This window comes from Columba livia, chromosome 3, assembly GCF_036013475.1.
Source record: "Columba livia isolate bColLiv1 breed racing homer chromosome 3, bColLiv1.pat.W.v2, whole genome shotgun sequence".
In the NCBI taxonomy this organism is placed as follows: Eukaryota; Metazoa; Chordata; class Aves; order Columbiformes; family Columbidae; genus Columba; species Columba livia.
In genome coordinates this window covers 118,873,250-118,890,882 of record NC_088604.1, presented here as the reverse complement: position 1 = coordinate 118,890,882, position 17,633 = coordinate 118,873,250, and the positions used below count along the sequence as shown (strand labels likewise).

General features: G+C 44.3%; 1 long non-coding RNA gene across 1 annotated transcript in view; it reads right to left on the bottom strand.

Moving 5' to 3' along the window:
- The window catches only part of LOC110362498 (uncharacterized), a 358,492-nt gene that overhangs the window by 216,719 nt on the left and 124,140 nt on the right, over positions 1-17,633 (bottom strand). The window contains exon 4 of the long non-coding RNA XR_010471817.1: positions 15,515-15,605. This is a non-coding gene — a long non-coding RNA (uncharacterized LOC110362498). The remainder of the gene's footprint in view (positions 1-15,514; positions 15,606-17,633) is intronic.

The following is a 17,633-nucleotide window of genomic DNA, read 5'->3' as shown; positions in this document are numbered from 1 at the left end:
GTTCCTTTAAAGATGAGATGAGACAGAGAGAAAAAGATTCGTGGCTACTGCCCAAAAATATTAAGATAATGATTAAACTAAAAAATGCAAATACACAAGATGTTTTATGCTGCTAGGCAAGACCAGAACTGATATTCAAATGTCTTGTGAACATTATAATATGTTCAGAGCAGGGGGGTAGAAGACACAGAGGAAAACAGCAGAGAAGCCATATGGTCATAGCCAATGGTCAATGAAAAAAAAATTCAGTACAGAAAGAGAAATACGAATTTTGGGGGAGAAACATGTATTATCACACCTCTCTCGTGTGCTTGCACAGGAAGTTCTGGGCTGGTGCCCCACTGAGTTGAAGCCAAAACTGAGGACTCTCCAGCATGTGTTCCTTAAGCAGGGTGCGATGGAAAGTCACTTTTTGGTTTGGTTTCATTTTTTTTCCTATATGGAGGAAAATTTACAATCCCCAAATTAAGCAGCAACAGTTTTGTGACTCACTGATTCACCTGTGCTGCTAGAGCTGCCATTTTCCACAGCAATCTGAACATATCTGATTTAAGCCATCGGGAAGATGCACTCGCACCTCAACACACTGAACATCCTCAGGAGCCACCACCGCAAGATTTGGGGTAAGTGGGAAATGGCTTGTTCAACAGATAGCCTGCAAAACCTGAGAAAACAGAATGATCCCTGTTTGCTCATCTTTCAGGCCTGAAACCTACCTCCTGACACCTTAATTTTCTACAGTAAGAACCTCTATCCTCGCTTTGTATGAGGAAATAAGATGGGGGGGAAAACTAATTTTAAGTCAGAGCAAATTAAGATGGTATAATAGACCGCAGAGAGGGCAGCAGCCACTTCCATTCTCAGCTGCAGATACATTAAAGAATCATATACTCCGTGCACTGATCTGTCATATAGGGAATATTAGGGGCAATAGGAACAATCTCTTCCTGTACTTGCCCCAAAAGCGAGCCGGAAAATTATGTGCCACAAATACAGCTGCACATCATCCTCACTCCAGGCCAGCAGGTACCTGAGCAGCACACCGCATGTGTATGCATGACTGAAGATGGATAGCATGACATTTATTAACCATGCACATAATTAAAATCCTTTAAAAATGTCCTCAGAACAAAAATAATATATCTTGAATTCCACGGGACAGCCCAGGCTGCCATCCTCAATAAGCTTCGTTCCAGAGAGTTACACGGCTAAATCACTGGTATGGAAGCAGCGCTCCAGGGACTGCTCTTGTATCAGCCCATCTGCCTCATCAGCAACGGAGCAACACACACCGGAGCTCCAAGACGGCACAAGCACGAGCGCAACGATATGCTGAACGTGATCAGGGAATGGATCCCGGCTAAAACCAGCTAAACCCAACCTGTTTAGGCCCAGACCCAGGCAGGCTGCAGCGCAAGAGGAGCAGTAACTGTTGCTGCTGCACTTGTGCTGACACCAAAGCTTCACTCGAGAGAGGACTTGCCACCACCCGCATGCGAATGACAAGAGAACAGATCCAGAAGTTCAGTTTTGCTACCATAAGGATTTATTTCTTTTTCAATAACAGCCTGGGACTGTGCTTACCAGGTACATTCTCCACTGAACCCCATTAGCTCAGGGGACACAGTTTTGAGCTCCAGCCTGACTTTCCCCAAAGGTTCTTTTTCTCTCCACTGTGCCCCTCCAATCACTTTGATCTGAATTACCATCTTTCTAAAACTTCTCCTATAATTGCTCCAGGAGAGAGACATTGCTACTGGCCTGTCCACAGAGGACTTTGTGCTCCAGCCAGACTCCAGTGGTATATTAATAGAATAACTGAAACTGGGTTAGGGCAACGAGAGATTTCCAACAAGACAGCCCACTGCCTTTGTGCGACTGGCAACAACAACTCCTGCATAGTGCTGCTAGTCTAAAATTAGAGAGACAAAAGGCCTAAGGAATAACCTACCTTCCATACTACAGACAGACATCCCACTTGTGGCCATATAATATATCAGGTATTCAAAGCTGCCTTCTCCTGGGACAGTTATCTATAATGCTGTCCAAGGAAGAAGGATTTGTAAAAAGGTATAAATGTATATATACATCAATCAATACCTCCTCACATATCATCAGCTCTCCCCAACATCTTAAATTCAGAGACAATTACATTTCTGCAACAACATGGCATCACAGGCAAAGCGCTGGCAGGCACAGAGGTAACCAAAGTAATGTACGAATTTGTGAAATCTTTTGAAATTTGAAAGTTTCGCTCTCCTCCAATTGAAGCAGATCTGAAACAGCAGCAAACTTGTCCCTCGTGCTTGATGAAAACCACCAGTGACTGAGATTTTGTGAGACTTTCCGAAGAGGAGAAGTAGGCAAGCAGCTTGCTAATTATTGCTGGAAAGCAGATGGAGATTGGGGTAGGAAGGAGAAATCAGATGGATGAGGATCCAGTGAAAAGCAGGAGGTAGGGGGGGACGCCTGGATGCTCTTCTAGCAGCAGCAATTCAGTGGTCACCCAGTCTACACTCAGGCAACGAGGTCCATGGGCAAACATCTCCAGCCTTACAGCGGTTTCCCAAAGCCTCGGAGAGCCCAGTGAGCTCCCACCCTTTGGCAAACCTTCAAGAGTGCCACAAAGTCTGTTCCTCACCAGCGTGGACATGGCCTGGTGGCCCCACATCCCTCCACGTCCTCCCCGGTTCCCCAGAACCACGGAGGGAAGGACGCGACTCTGTTCGCCCTGGCAGGAGATAAATTGGGAGGCAGAGAGGAGTCAGCCCAGGTCCAGGGAGAGCCAACCCTGTCGCGCAGCTTCTGTGGGCTCAATGCACGAGAAAGCACACGTTTCACCAGCCCTGCACACGTTTCACCATCTCCCTGAATGCTCCTCTCCTTCACAGCACAGCCACGCTGCCAGTTTCTCATCACAACCCACCACACTGAATCTGTAAGGACAGGCATACGCCACCACTTAACCTTGGCTGGCCTGAAGCACCATCACCAGCTTCCCGGAGCAAGACCTTCCCACTGCCAGCTACTACACATCTCAGAGCATCTGGCGAGTTAGCATCACCCAAATTTATTCAACTGCAACTCCCTCACCCCATGCACACCCCGGCCAAGTCCATTACTTGCGAGGAGCAAAGCTTTTGGCTGTCATGTATCTTTCAGAGCGAGTTAGCGAGGCTGCGTGTTCGCAATTCCCAGCTCGGCTCGCGTCTCCGCTCCAGCATCCGCAAAGCTCCGAGCCCCGCGCCACCACCGGCTCCAGCAAATCTGTTTATATCCATAAAAATTAGTGTTGCAGCTCCACCTAACTTAAGCAGCTTTGCTTAGAAAATTACAGCACGGCTGTTTAGAGCATGGAGGAGTAAGTGGGTATTGGCAGCGTGTTTTTAATTAAGCAGGTAAAGCCTAAATTAAGCTACGTCAAATGGATAGTGTTTCTTTAACTCGGTATTGTCGCTCTCCTCAGCCAGGGCATAAGGGGTTGGCCTTAAAATTCTTGTAACTAAAAAAACCAGTCTCATGACCAACTACATAATTGATTAAACACAACTGTGGACTCCCATTATCGGGAAGCGCAATTTTCCCGGTGTCGCTTCGAGTCTGAAATACCTCAAGGGTAATTACAGCCCGAGATGCAACGCAGAAGGCTTTGAAGTAGGGAAAGAAAAGATTAGTGCGGCCGAGCCCCTCCGCACCCATTCATTTGTCCTTCCCGGCCAAGACGTTAAGCCGGCGGCCGCGGGTCCTGCCCGCCCCGGGGGTCACGGGTGGCCCTGGGGTCACCCCCAAAGCCCCGTGGTCACCCCCCTTCCCTTTGCAGCCCTAATGAACGTTTCATGCAGCTGCACTCCTCTTTTTTAGGCTGGGATTTGGCATGCCTGGCTGCCCGCCACCGGGCTGACCGCTGCGGGCGGGGACAAGTGCACTTTCCCCGACCGGCTACATTATTTACCCTGTGAACAATTATATAACGCGACACGCTAGGCTTAAATATATATATATATATATGTGTATATATACATATATATATACACATATATATATATATAAAAATTTTTTTAAAATACCCTCTTCTACATCCAAGGAAAGAGGCACTAAAACTAATTCAGAAATGAAGAGATCCAGTCTTTAATTCTAATTAATAACAGGTTAGAAGTAAAAACCGCTATTAGTGACAGAACATAACAAGGAAACCAAACCGGCATTGTTAAGAGGGCTATTTAAAGAAATGTTAATGAATTGAATTTGAAGTTCGTCTTAGTCAAGCAGGAAACAACTAATGGTTTAAAGAGGAAAAGCGAAGCGTTATTAAACGCTGAATATTTATTGTGTCAGTGACCAGTTTGCCAGAGGCTTTGAGGTGAGAAGGGAAGTTCAAACCCTTTCCACTGCATTTACAGCTACAGAAAGGTAAATTCATAGGCTTTCTCACATACCACACAAAGGCTTAGTAATTTGTTTGGATTAATAGCATATTGTAGAAGCATAACACTCACACTTTAAAACTAACAAATTCAGCGAGAGCGCAGAATTATCATTTAACCATTACTGTCTTCATAAAAACAAGTGCTCTTAATGCTTTGCAGTACATCTTTAAAGTGCTTTAAAAGCCAACAGCTAATTTATCCTGCCACAACCCACCCCGTGGGAGGCAGGAATTGTTATCTCCCCTCCGCAGCTCAGCGAACAACAGGGAGTTAAGTGACTGGCCCAAGGCCACCGAGAAAGTTTCGGAGCTGGGTACAAACCACGCGAGCTCTCGGGGTGCGCTACCGCTCCAAGCAAACTCTGGGTAACTCGTTCATAGTTATGGTACTAATTTTGGAGTCTTTGAGGAGTCTTTTGGCTTCCAGAACTAGTTTTTTCAGGTTTCGACAGGCAGTAGCTTTCTCCTCTGATCCGCAGTAGAATTGGAGGTTTTTGGGTGGTCCTGCTCCTCCATCCCGGCTCCGTAATGTACAATAATATAACATTATAAGAATTGTGCTGCACACAGAACTGGGGACCCTCTCAAACACCTACAGTAGAACCTATCAGCCAAGAACACAAAGCTTTTGGGAATCTCTACACTTTTGAGCAACCTGTGTGCCCTGCACAGGGCGAACGGCTCCACAGAAACCTGGAAATGGGGCCGAAGGTTCCAACCTGGCCAAGAATGGGAATCGAAGGGTGAAAATTGCCCAATACACATCCCAGCTCGAGGCTTCAGGAACGTTTGTCCCTGGGAGCACTGGTGGTTTGGAGCCACCTTTATGTTTCCTCATCCCCAGAGAGCATTTTCGAACGCAAGACCGCTCAAGGTTGCTGAACACAACACCTCCAAAAGCCATTTCCGAGGCTGGACGTTATCACACACCAACTTGCAGAGGACAAGAGCATGATTTTGGACGTTATCACCCAGGGATTCCCCAACCAGCGCTCGCACCTACCAGGTTTTCACGTTTCTGCACAGAGGTGCCCGTGGTCGGTATCAGCAACAGGAATTTCTCAGAATAGAGGAAGGAACAGACAGCGGAGATTAAAAAATTGACATTATTTTTCCTCTAAAGCAGATAGGCTGGTATTTAGATTTGCAGCTAAGAGCGCACAAGGAAAAGAAAAAGTAGATAAACGGTGAACTGGATATCCACAAAATGTGAATCATCAAGAAATATTCTCTGTTCATGCATGGCACATTTTAATCACACCACATTCCTCAGCTGCACTTGACTCTTCAGCAAGACTGTTTTACTGGACCCATTACAACAAAGTCTAATTCAGCACATTAAAGCTTCTAGTAACGTGATTCTACAGGTCAAACCCAACTTCCAAATAAACATTTGCTGGATCTACTTGTTTCCACCAGATTTTATATTAAATAACTGTGCACATACCTACTACTTTTTAACATCCAAACCCAAAGATTATCTCCACACTTAGACCATTATATGAAACCATTATACCTGTGGTTCCACTGCAAAAAGCGTATTTTATCCTCTGCAACCCCTCATAATTTTCCTTGCAGGCGAGGAACAATCAGCTAGAATTAAGCAAATATACTATACCCATAGCAACCCAATTTTTGGATTTCGGCTAATTCCAGTGGTTTAATCATGTGTGTTTCCCAAATATCTTTAAGGATTTGGATATCTCTTCCAGAATATACCTAGCTCAGTCCTGTACAAAGAAAGTAATCTTCATGAAAAAAGGATACAAACGTTTTAGCTTAATAGCAGACATCCACAACCATTTGAAATTCTGTCTAATTAAAGTGTTAACTTTCTATAGAGACACTGATGTTTGCTCAGAAGAGAGGTAAAGCCGTGATGTTTGCAGATATCATTTCAGCTGTATTGCTTCCAGGGAGTATTTTATTTGTACAAACCTAGAATCCTTCTCTACTCCATGTAAAAAATAGATTAGTCCCTTGATAGCCTTGAAAGTCATATCACTCACAAGAAAATTAATAATGCATTACAAAGTATATAAATTTTAAAAATTAGAGGAAGTCGGTTGTAATGGTCCGAAGACCACTGCCCATCCCTGTTCACATCCAGCTTCCACAGAGACTTTAACGCCGTCCCCTCTGACAGCGCAAAAAGGGAGAAGCGCAATTATTTCTGACAACTTCCCATGAAGCCCCCGGTGTCCCCGGTGTCCCCGGCCATAGCGGAGCTACGAGGCTGAGACAACAGCTCAGAACGGCTGCGGGGAGGCGGGAGCCAGCGGCTGCTCCTCGGTGCGACCCCCAGATTTCGGACATGCTCCCAAACACTCCAGCACACCCCTCACTTGAGGCGGCTGCAGTGCAGCCCACGGTGTGGTGCCAAACGCAGCGCAAAGGAGGAGAAAACAGAAGAAACGAGGAGAAAATGGAAGAAAACGTACATTTGCGGGGTAAATGCATAATGCATTGAGAAAAGTAAAGGCGGCGGGATAGCGTATGCAGGTCAGGCTTGTAGCCTTGCTCTAATAAGGCTAATGACCAAGAAAAAAAGAAGTGCTTGATGTTAGAAGCAATATAACTGGTGGTTTCAACTGTATAATTAAAGTGTGCAACCCCTCCTTCCCAAGTTTCCATTAAAAGCCTGCTAATGAAACAGGCTGAGGGCTCGGTGAGGAAGCAGAAAGGAGGGGAAAGAACCCAGACCGTGTTATTTTGGTGAAGCTCCCCGGTTTTTAGCGTGGCGCACAGAGCCGCTGTGATCCCAGAGCCACGGGAGGAGCTCCCATGTGCTCCCAGCCTTTTGGGCAGAGCCATCGCTCCCAAAACCACCTGGAAACAAACTTCCAGTTCCACTCCGCTGCGGCTGAATAAACGCAGCTTCCCTGCCTGCAGCAGCAAGCGCACGACAATGCAAAATCAGGTATTATATTTTACCTATTTGAAGTCCAAACTAGTCGCTATTTCTTCTGGGTGCAAAGTGCCACCTGAGGCCGTCGGCATCGCCAGCAGAGTCTCCAGAGGCGTCAGACTCCCACCCTCATTTCTAATACATAAAGCAACACAGAGATTTCCTCTGCAGTTGCTACAAATACTCTGAAAAATAAGAGACTGGCTTTTATATGACTGACACACACACACGCGCGCGCATGAAGGAGAAACTACACCACATGTAATCACTCCCTCTGAGAAAACAAGTGGCAATGGGTTGTGCGGAGTTCCCGAACACACGGGATAATGAGGGAACAGAATATATGCCATGGGAGTTCAAATCCGGGTTTACCGGCACAACTCTACTCAAAAATTTTGAAATTCACTGCAAAATGCTACCTGGAGTTTTTGCGGCATCCAGAACAACCTTAACAACGCTTCCTTAATCTCTCGCCGAGAAAATAAAAGCAGCGCGGATCAGAAATAAAAGGTGCGTAACCTGCTAGCGCAACTGTCCCCAGCACAGAGATGAGGCCCAGGACATCAGGAACGGCTCTGAAAAGACAGCTTTAAAGCCAAATGGTGCATATAAAATAGAAATTAATAGAAATTATTCACAGTGGCTCAATCTCTTGATTATAAAGGACTTAAAGGTAAACATCTCTGTTTTTTCGCCCTCAAAAAGGGCTCATTTTTTGTTTGTATTCCTTCTGCCTCGCTGTTCTTTGCCTGTGTGGCACAAAGTTGCAGTTAGAGCAATCAAGCATCCTGGAGCAATAACTATTTTTCAGACCGCTCATTAATAAACAGACTTCCAATCTCAATACGTGTTATCAAAATGAGATCTTTTCTCAACAGCCGACAATTCTGTAATATACAGTTACAGGCTTACAATTGGTGACACGGCATTGTTAGAGTTTGGTGCCGACTTTTAACAATGTGCAGCCTAATTACATTTTGTATTATATTCTGATTGTATAGGAGTATTTTATCCATGGCCCCACTTTATTCCACAATTTGTTTCTCACTAAATGCAAAATAATAAAATCCCAAATCCTAGTGAGGGGAGTATTTTTATTGACCCAAGTGTTCTGCTAGTAAACACAACTTTGATGGTTTCGCGAGTGAAAGTTTATTAGGCTGTGTTAGTTTTAAAATACAATGGCCAGGGGACTGCTGTTGAAATCATTTCTTACAAGACAAACGTGGGTTTGGATGCTTTCCCAGCACAGGCACCACAAGGAAAGCAAAATGGCCATCCTGAGTCATGACATTTTGCATTCACGCTTGCAGCGGCAAATGTTTAAACATTTAATGCTGCCTCTTACGCAGAAAGAAAACAAAGAGATAGCGTTGAAAGATCTGCTCCCTGCTTGGTCTCTTCAGTTTAGTCCCCACAAATAATTAGCCAAACACCCTTCTTGTAGGTCCACCAACTAGTGCCAGTCTGCCTGTCACAACAGTGTCTAGATAGTCACTTATTTAATGCCTTGAGTTGGTTCATATTTTTAAATTGTTCTTGTGGAGCTGCCCCCAAACTCCATCACTGACAGAATTAGGTCCAAATGGTCCTGCCCACCCTAAAATCGGTGACCCAGCCCAACAAGAGACAGGAGCACCTGAGCTAAGGGGCTGTTTGCTGCTCCCCACAGCAACGAGGTCGCTCAGAATCCCAAGGCTTTATCTCCCCTTTCTGCCAAGCAGTGGGACCAGACTTGGAGACGCCGGTCCATCAGCTCCGCACTGAGCCAGCATCCCTCCGTGGGACCTCTGATCTCCAGGTGAGCCACGGATGGGGCGATACCGTTGCTGGAAAGTTCCCAGGTGTCCATAAGAGCCCTGGAAATCAGAGCTTGGGGGATGGCTGAGAGCGCTGGGTGGCGGCGCGCGGGAAGCGCATCGCCGAGGGAGGCAGGAGCCAGAGCCGCGCCGTTCCCCTGCCCACACACCAGATTGTCATCCTCCAGCAAAGCTACTCCAGGGGCTTTTTGTGATGCCAAACAACACGAGCAAGGAGGAGGGGAAAAAAAGAAAGAAGGAAAAAAAGTCCTCATGAAAACGTCCTGTCTGCTCATTTCCACAAGCGAGGCATTCTTTAAAATCGTACACATGTAAAAAGATCTAGAGGTTGCTGGTTAGTTTGTCATATATTTTTTTATAGGCTTTTCTGAATGGTTTTAGATTTGACATAGTAACTGACTGTTACTAGAAATAAACTGTAAGTCAATTCCATGCTTCCATAATTCACTGCCCAGGGTTGTTCAAAAAGATTTAGTGATACTTGTGATAGACAGCAAGCCTCTTGATGTTTTCATTTTCACTTAGTGCCTGTAATTCCTCAAACTTGCTGACCTCTACAGAACAGGATGGAAAAGGGCTCCAAACTTCTTGGAAGGCACTCACTCACCAAAACATTTGAAACACTCTCGTGTCGCTTCTTTTCTTTTCAGGGCACAAACACCAATAAGGGAATAAAGCAATCGTTGTTGTTTTTAAGAAGGCGACTGCTGTTATTATCTCCATGACTGATCGAGTGGTTTTAATCATTTATAGTGGAACAAGTTACACCCTACGCCCCCCAAAAAATGTATTTTTGTGACTCAGAATGTAAGTTCTCCTGACAGCTGCATATTGATATTTCTCTGACCGAGTGCCTTCATTTTGAACTTTAGCCTTTCTATAGACACTTCCTTCTTCTCTCCAAAACTTAGCAGATACATTTTAAAGGCTCCAGGTCTGGATGTAAAAATATACAAACAAATCTGTGCCTAGGGGGCCTGTACCAGGAATGCCAGTTAGCTCAGGCTAACAAACATTTCAAGTGCTTAGATATATTCACGTTCCTGGCAATTGCGCAGGAAACCCACAGCCCACATCCCCGCTCCGGCCATCAACTATTCAACCGTAATAGTAGGAAGAGGTAACAAGCAAAACTGCTGTTGCGGCTCCTCTTAGCGCAGGGTTCCCGGGACAAAAGCACCTTGATGGTATCAGCGGGGATCTGTCATTACAATTTAATTACCAACAACAGGCCACTGACATTTGAAACTGTTTATCAGATTCTGATCCTGAAGGTGGGACCGGAGGCCTCTCCTCCTTCCCCCGGAGGGTAACGTCTACCTCGGCAGAAAACACCGTATGGTGAGCGCCGGGCTGGCATCACACATTGAAACCCGGTCGCTTGTTTTCTTCGCCAAAGCAGAGACGTCCCCAAAGGCGCTGAGCATCACCCAGGGCTGCGGCTTCAGCACCAGCACGGAGCAAAATCCATATATAAACAGCATTATTTTGGGAATAACCAAAACACAAAGCGTGGCAGCCTGGCTCCTGAGACAGGGCATAGTAACAACTGGAAACGGAGCTTACTTGGGGTATCTTTACACAACCACTTTGGAAAGCACCTGTGATTTTAAACAAACTGGATGCAGCAAAACCTGACCCTGTAGTGTTTGCAGTGGAAAACGCTGGAAAAGCTGCAGGTATTTCACAACAGATGGACCATGTTTCAGCTTTATACCGTACAGTCACCCACATAAACTATATCCCAAAAGCCTGTCCAGAGTAAAAAGAAAATAAATAAAAAAGACACCCCCCCCCCAAAACTATTTATAGGAAAAAAAAAACATGTAGAAATTTCATTAATACATTTAGACATCAGGTCGTTAAACAAGAATTTAGAAGGATGGGAAGGAAAAAAAATTGGTTCAAATACGGCTTTGCATGAACCTCGACATCAGATGGAGCATTTGCCTCTATTTCCTCTTTGCATTAACTTTTAACGCTGTTTTACTTTTTCCTCTTTTTCTAAAAGACAGAAAGAAATGGCCAGCTTTGCACACCCAGCAGAGCCAAAGAGCTTTCACAATCTAAGAAGCCGGCGTCTCGGTGAAAACCCATCAGGTAGCAGAAGGCAGCACCGCGGACACAACGCCATTAGCTTTGAGTTGGGTATTTTCACTTGGTGTCCAAACTTTGCTTTTCGTCCAGAAGGTTTCCACCATACACCTCTAGTTATTCACAGAGGGAGGAACGACTTCCAGGAGAGGAGGTCGGTTGTGACACAGAAGAAGGAGGAAAGGAGTAAATTGCATAAAAGATGCACTGCAAAGCTCATGTGCCTCCTGCACTTGTAGCTGGAGTGCAGGAAAAGCCCCTACGCACACAGACACCTAAACAGAACGTACATTTTTTATGAATCGGGCCTTTAGCTTTAATTGCTTCTTACAACGTGGGCCAATTAAGGATGAGTTGGCAGGATGAGGATCTTTCCCAGCTCATTTGAAGCTCGGAGAGGTGGAGTTTGCTTTGCTGGAGGCTCCTGTTCACACACTTGGCCAAAAAAAATGGGAAAGTCATTAAACACCTCTAGTAAAAATGCTCATTTTATATGGGTTGAAAAGTAAAAGCCGAAGACCAAAAAGTTCCCCTTTGGCCCCATCTCTCACTTTCAAATAAAATCAATTACAGCCTCTCTACTTGTCCGAGCTTTGGAAAGATAAATACCAATAAATACAGATCTATGATCGTACGTAGAGAAAGTCTTAGGTATGCAAGTCCTCCAAGAGCTCCCCTCCTTTTATCTAAAATTGATCCTCCTCACCTTCAGAGCACATCAAGGTCAAAGCTTAGTTAAGAATTCCTTTTAAAATATACCATAGACACTTCTCAGTATATGCTGTACATTTGGCAATGCACGGATGATTACAGAATCACAAACCCAAAGCACATTAATTGTAGAAGAAATCAGCCTGAGTGGCAAGTATGTATCGCTTACAGATGTTGTATAGGTAAAGAAGCATCTTCCAGACATAGGGTTTTCTTCACAAAAAACAACATGCTGCATAAGAGAGAGTTAAATTGTGTGTTCAAGCCAAAGTAGAGCGTATCGAGCAGGTGTTGGGCACGGCATTGGAAGGAATAAAAGGGTCTTGCTTGCTGCTGGGTGGGAACTTCTCACCTGAATTTTCCAGAAACTGCAGTCCCTTCTAGACTCAAAACCCTCTGCATCTAAGAGTCTAAAGAGGCTATGGCCTGATTTTCCAGAACACCTACAGCTCCCCAGGAAACGAAGGCAAACAGCGTGGGTGGCATCTCCAAAGCCGGCCCCGGGTCCGCTGCGCTGTCCCATCGGCTGCTCCGTTCACTCAGGAATGATAACGAAAATGAAAACTTGATAAAGAGAATGAAAACCTGGCAAAAGTGAACGGTGTAATCCTAAAATTAAAAATAAAAATAAAAACAAACACCACCTTCCAGCTCATGATAAACATTATAATGAAGTCTCTAATTTTCCTAATGAAAGAATTAACTATCAAGATAAAAGTGAAATGATTTATTAGATTTTCAAACACCACAGAAATAAAACAGTAAATCAGTCTAGGCAGCAACCACTCCATCTCAACTTGCAGTCATTAACTCTTTGCCAGCTGTAAAGACATCCTAACAACTCCATTTAATTCCATAAGCCTGTCTATAATCCAGTACTAAACAATAATTACTATTGACTTGTTAAACAGGAGTTGACATCTTTTCCGCAAAATGCACCTGACGACCCAAGGAGAGGATCCCTGAGAACCTGCCTGAAAGGCTAAAATGCTCTTCAAAAAAGGCCCTGAGGATTACAAACTTCTGAAAGTTTCTGCTCCCCATCTCCGCCTCGTCCATCCCCTCGCACTCATCCTGCCCCAGCGAAAATCCACCTGCTGTGTCCACGGGGACGGTAAATCCTGCAGCTTCCCTCTTATTAAAGCACAGAATATACTGCTTGTCGCCAAAGTCCCCCCTCCCTCTTTTCACGATCCGCAGCAAGCATCATTTAATCTGTGAAGGATGGAAATTTCAGTGTTTGTGTATCGACGGTTATTACCTTTTATTTCTAAAATGTGTATTTGGAAGAGCAGGAGAGACTTAATGCCTTTATTTGCTGCGGAGGAAATGCTGAAGGATGCTGCAGAAAGCACCCTGGTAGGATTTCAGATGCTAAAACCAGAAGGTGCAGACAAGCCCCTCCAATTACCCCTTCCCACCAAGGAAAACACCAGCACCACTGCACCTTTGTGCTCCCGTGCAACGACGGAATACAAATGGATACAAAAGGCACGAATAGTAATTAAAAAAAAGTCTGTGTGCAATAACATTTTAAACCAGCTACACGTTAAGCAAGGAGCTGGTAAAGTCCCCTCGACCGGCTTATGAAATTCAGGCACAAATAAAACCCGGGAGGCAGCGCAAATGCTGCCCTCGCAATATTTCTGCCAGTGAATGTAAAAAGAGGAATTGGAATATCACAAATAATTATGTGAAAATAACAGTGTTTATATTCCCAAGAGCTTGCCCACCTGCAAGCCCCGGTTTCGCCCATGTAATCCCGCATTTGCCGCAGCAAACCGCCCGCCGGGGATCAAACAGCACTCCAAGTTTCAGAGACCCCTGAGTTATGATGGGAATTAATCACAGGAGGAGCAGGAATTCAGCCTACACGTTCATCCTTTGGTGACTTCAAGTTACATCTTGTATCGTTATTTTACATCAAGCTTCTGAAAATTATTTAATTTTTTTTCTCTGTTTCATGCCAAGGTCTTAATCTTTACTGCACTGGCAGCGAGAACATTTTAAAGAATCATTTCCCGAGACACATTTAATACATTTCCAGTAAATTGTACATAAACCTGTCCAGCTGGCTGGGTCATTTAATCAGCGACACACCCACTGAGTGCAGGATGCCACCTGAGATTTACCTCAATGCTTTCAAAAACAAAACGATGATGGGATAAAGCTTTGCTAATGTGTGAGTGCGATGGGGAATACAATGATAACTGCCCACCAGGGAGTACAAGGATCTTTTTAAGTTTTGTTATGGGAAAGATTACATACCGGATTAGACAAGAGGGGTTTGAAGATCAGCGCTGAAATTACAGCGGCTTTAGGAAAAGCAGCATTCAAATGCTGGTTGACTATTTAAAACCACTTAAAAAACAGACGGTAAAGTTTATCAAGTGTTTTTGAGCCGTCTCCTGCGCAGCTTTGGGAATGCAAACAGAAGCGTTCGCGGGATGAGGGGTCTGAGCAGGATCTGCTCTGCCAGAAGCAAAGCGCCAAACACCGACACTCACAGTCAGCTTTGCTAAAATTATACCATAAAGAAGGTCTCATTTTTCATTTCTTTATGGCTTCTCTTATATGTTTGCTGCATTCAAGCCCAGGGAGGGAAGGAAAAACATAACATTTTAATTTTTCACAAGCTATTTCTGATAAAGAGCGCGGAGGAGGCAAAGTGCTGAGCAAAGGCATCCTCCAGAAGCCAAAGCTGCACCACGGCAGCTTTTTCCAAATGGGAATAAAACAAACAACAACAAAGAGATTTGCGTATGGTACAAACTAATTTCCTGCAGGTAATTTTGTACCTTTACCCGCAGCATCACCAACTAAGTATGAAGAGTGGCACCCATAGGGAGCCCACATGCCCCATTGGGAGACCCAGGTTTGGAGCAGCACGGGGGTCCCGCTCCGTTACAGATGTGGATGTGCAAAACATCAGCACTGGATGTCACCGAAGCCTCTGGTGACAGTTGGGTGACAAGTTACAGCCCCGTCCCCCCTTTCCCTCCCCGCCTGGCGCAGTTCTCAGAACTTGAGCCACCCTGGCATCCTCAGCGCTCTTCATCACTGCCGCTTAAGTGAATTTAATACAATTATTTTTCTAAACTGTTTTAGATGCCATATCTATCATCCATAAAATTTATTGTACCTTTATGTAGAATTATACTGGAGTTGAACATATAAATCAATTTATAAGGTCTAATGACACACAAACGCTTAAAAACTAAAGGCGATGTAGTAAATTCAAATTACCATTACAAATGTAAGCTTTGTAGTCAGTGTGTGACCCGCTAAGGATTATATTTAACTCCCCTGAGAGTGGTTTATCATAAAACTTTATACTTTTATTATAGTGAATTATTAACTCCTCCATGATGTGAGTCATTCCATGCTCTGACTATAGCTTTTTTTAATGACACTATAATAGACATCTTGCTAATAGCAGGAGGATTGCTACCTCTGAGGTTAAAAAAAAAGAGACAAAAAGGAAGAAAAGAAGTGAAAAGAAACACAGGATAAATATGTGAAAATGCATTTCCCAATAGAATAAAATATAAGTACCTGTGAGAAGATCCATTTGAGGCCGAACTACATTGAGGTCATTGGTGTCTTCTGACCATGCGGAAAACCAATAAGGTTACCAGGCTGGAATCTGAAAATAACCAAAATGTTTTATCATTAGAAGACATAAACATCTGGGTGATTACAATCAGGAGGTTTGTTGGGTTTTTTTAATATGGAATGTAACATTTAATATGATGTAACAGTGACTTTAAGCCGCCTTCACGCAAATTGTTTGACAATCACTCTTCCATCCAAGGAAGCTCCTGAAGCTTCTACGAACTTCTCACAATCAATATTCACACTATTCCCAGCAACCTGCAATTTCAGAACTGTATTTCCAGCCTTTCCCCCTTGCCTGATGGGACTGGTCCAAAATTTTAGGAGATTTCTGAGCTTGGTGAAAGGAAAACCACGGCAAGTCCACGGTTGACTTTGTTATCAGAACAACAAACCCAAGGGAGGTGTTTCGCTTCACTTCTTTTTTGCGTTTTATTGCAAATTCCAAACCAGGTCCACCCAACCAGTAAATGTTACCAGGCCAGATGAATTTCCCTCTCCAAAAGCCGAGCTCTGCTCCAATTATATTTCCAACCAAAAAAAAAATGACTGGCTTTAATATATAGCTAGTCCGTTTTGGACCAGATTTCCACATTTTGCAAGCAAAAAGGATTTTTCCATAAGCTTGAATATGATTTTAAAATGACTTGCAATCTGAAGCATGCCAAGTCACATAGCATTACACAAAAATGAACTCGCGGATATTTTTAAATCATCTTCATAAATAAAAATAGAAAATTCCCAGTTCTTGTATCTTTGAGGCTTTTAAAATACTTGTTATTGCTAAAACATGAAAAAAATGAAGGAGGCAAGGTTCCTATTTCTTCACAATACTCATTAATCCGTTGATAGTACTCCTTGGCTAGCACAGAGCTACTGAAAAACAGCAGGAAAATTCAAACTGGCAAAAGGGGTCAGTCTACCTGCACAGCCAAAAAATCCCCAAACAGAATGGGCTGAAACACTGGCAATAAGTCACAACTTCTCTGGAAATTCGAGAGCTGCTCGAACCTCTCTAGATAAACATATTCCATGTAACGAGTCTATTTGTGGATGCTACTTTTAAATAATTGCATTTGCTTCTATTCTGCAGAGGCCCTTTTAGACATTTTGTGGTTGATTCTTTTATTAGTATTATTTTTTCAGTAAGGTAAAGTTGAGGGTGAGAGAGGCAAAACCTTTTGATTTGAGGAAACTATTAGCATTCCTAAAAGCAGAATGGATCATACAAGAGACCTGACTACTTAAACAACTCTGTTTTGATGAATTTGCACTGATCTCCACCTGCATTCTCAGGAAAAACTCAATGTTCAGGTGTAAGCAAAAGGATCACATTGCTGCACACAGCTACAAGGGGTTTACCAAAGCTCTGGGTGCTTTTGAAGAGCAGCTTTCAGCTTGGCAATTACTGCTCAGCCGCAGTTTTATCCCAGCAAGGACGGGCTGCACCCTTTGCAACAGTGGCACATGTCCATCTTCCTGCAGGGATTTCACCATCACCAAATTTGCCTGATTATAAAATAAAACAAAATCACAAAGAAAGCAACAGTAAACCAAGCCGCTGCTCAGTGCCACTCCACCAGGAGTTTCTGGGCTAGAACTGAAATAAAGGGCAGTATTTACACATGCAGAAAGTCTGCTGTTGCAACACTGGAAAACACTCTTTACACAGGTTTTATGGGGCAGTTTAGTGCCGAGCTCCTGTTTGGGTTGCTTGTGTCTCCACTCTTTCTTTGTCAGCATTTATTTATTTAACTGTAAAGTCTCCATTGAGGCTCAGGTTTGCTTACAAGTGGCTCCCGGCCCGGAGAGCCACTAAGTGGTCGATTTACTAGAGCTGCGTAAAGTTGCGAGGGCGAACCACGGCGACAGCGGAGCAAACCGCAAGGCCACTCACTGCGAGTGTCACCACCGGGGATGCCACCACCATGGGCACCCACCCTTGCAGAGGCCTGGCCAGGACAGGGCACCAAAACCCACATCATTTCGTGGGACAGCCCTCCTGAGGGTGGGATCTGTTTGCTCATCATTAAGCCTGCTAATTAACCCCGTTCACCCC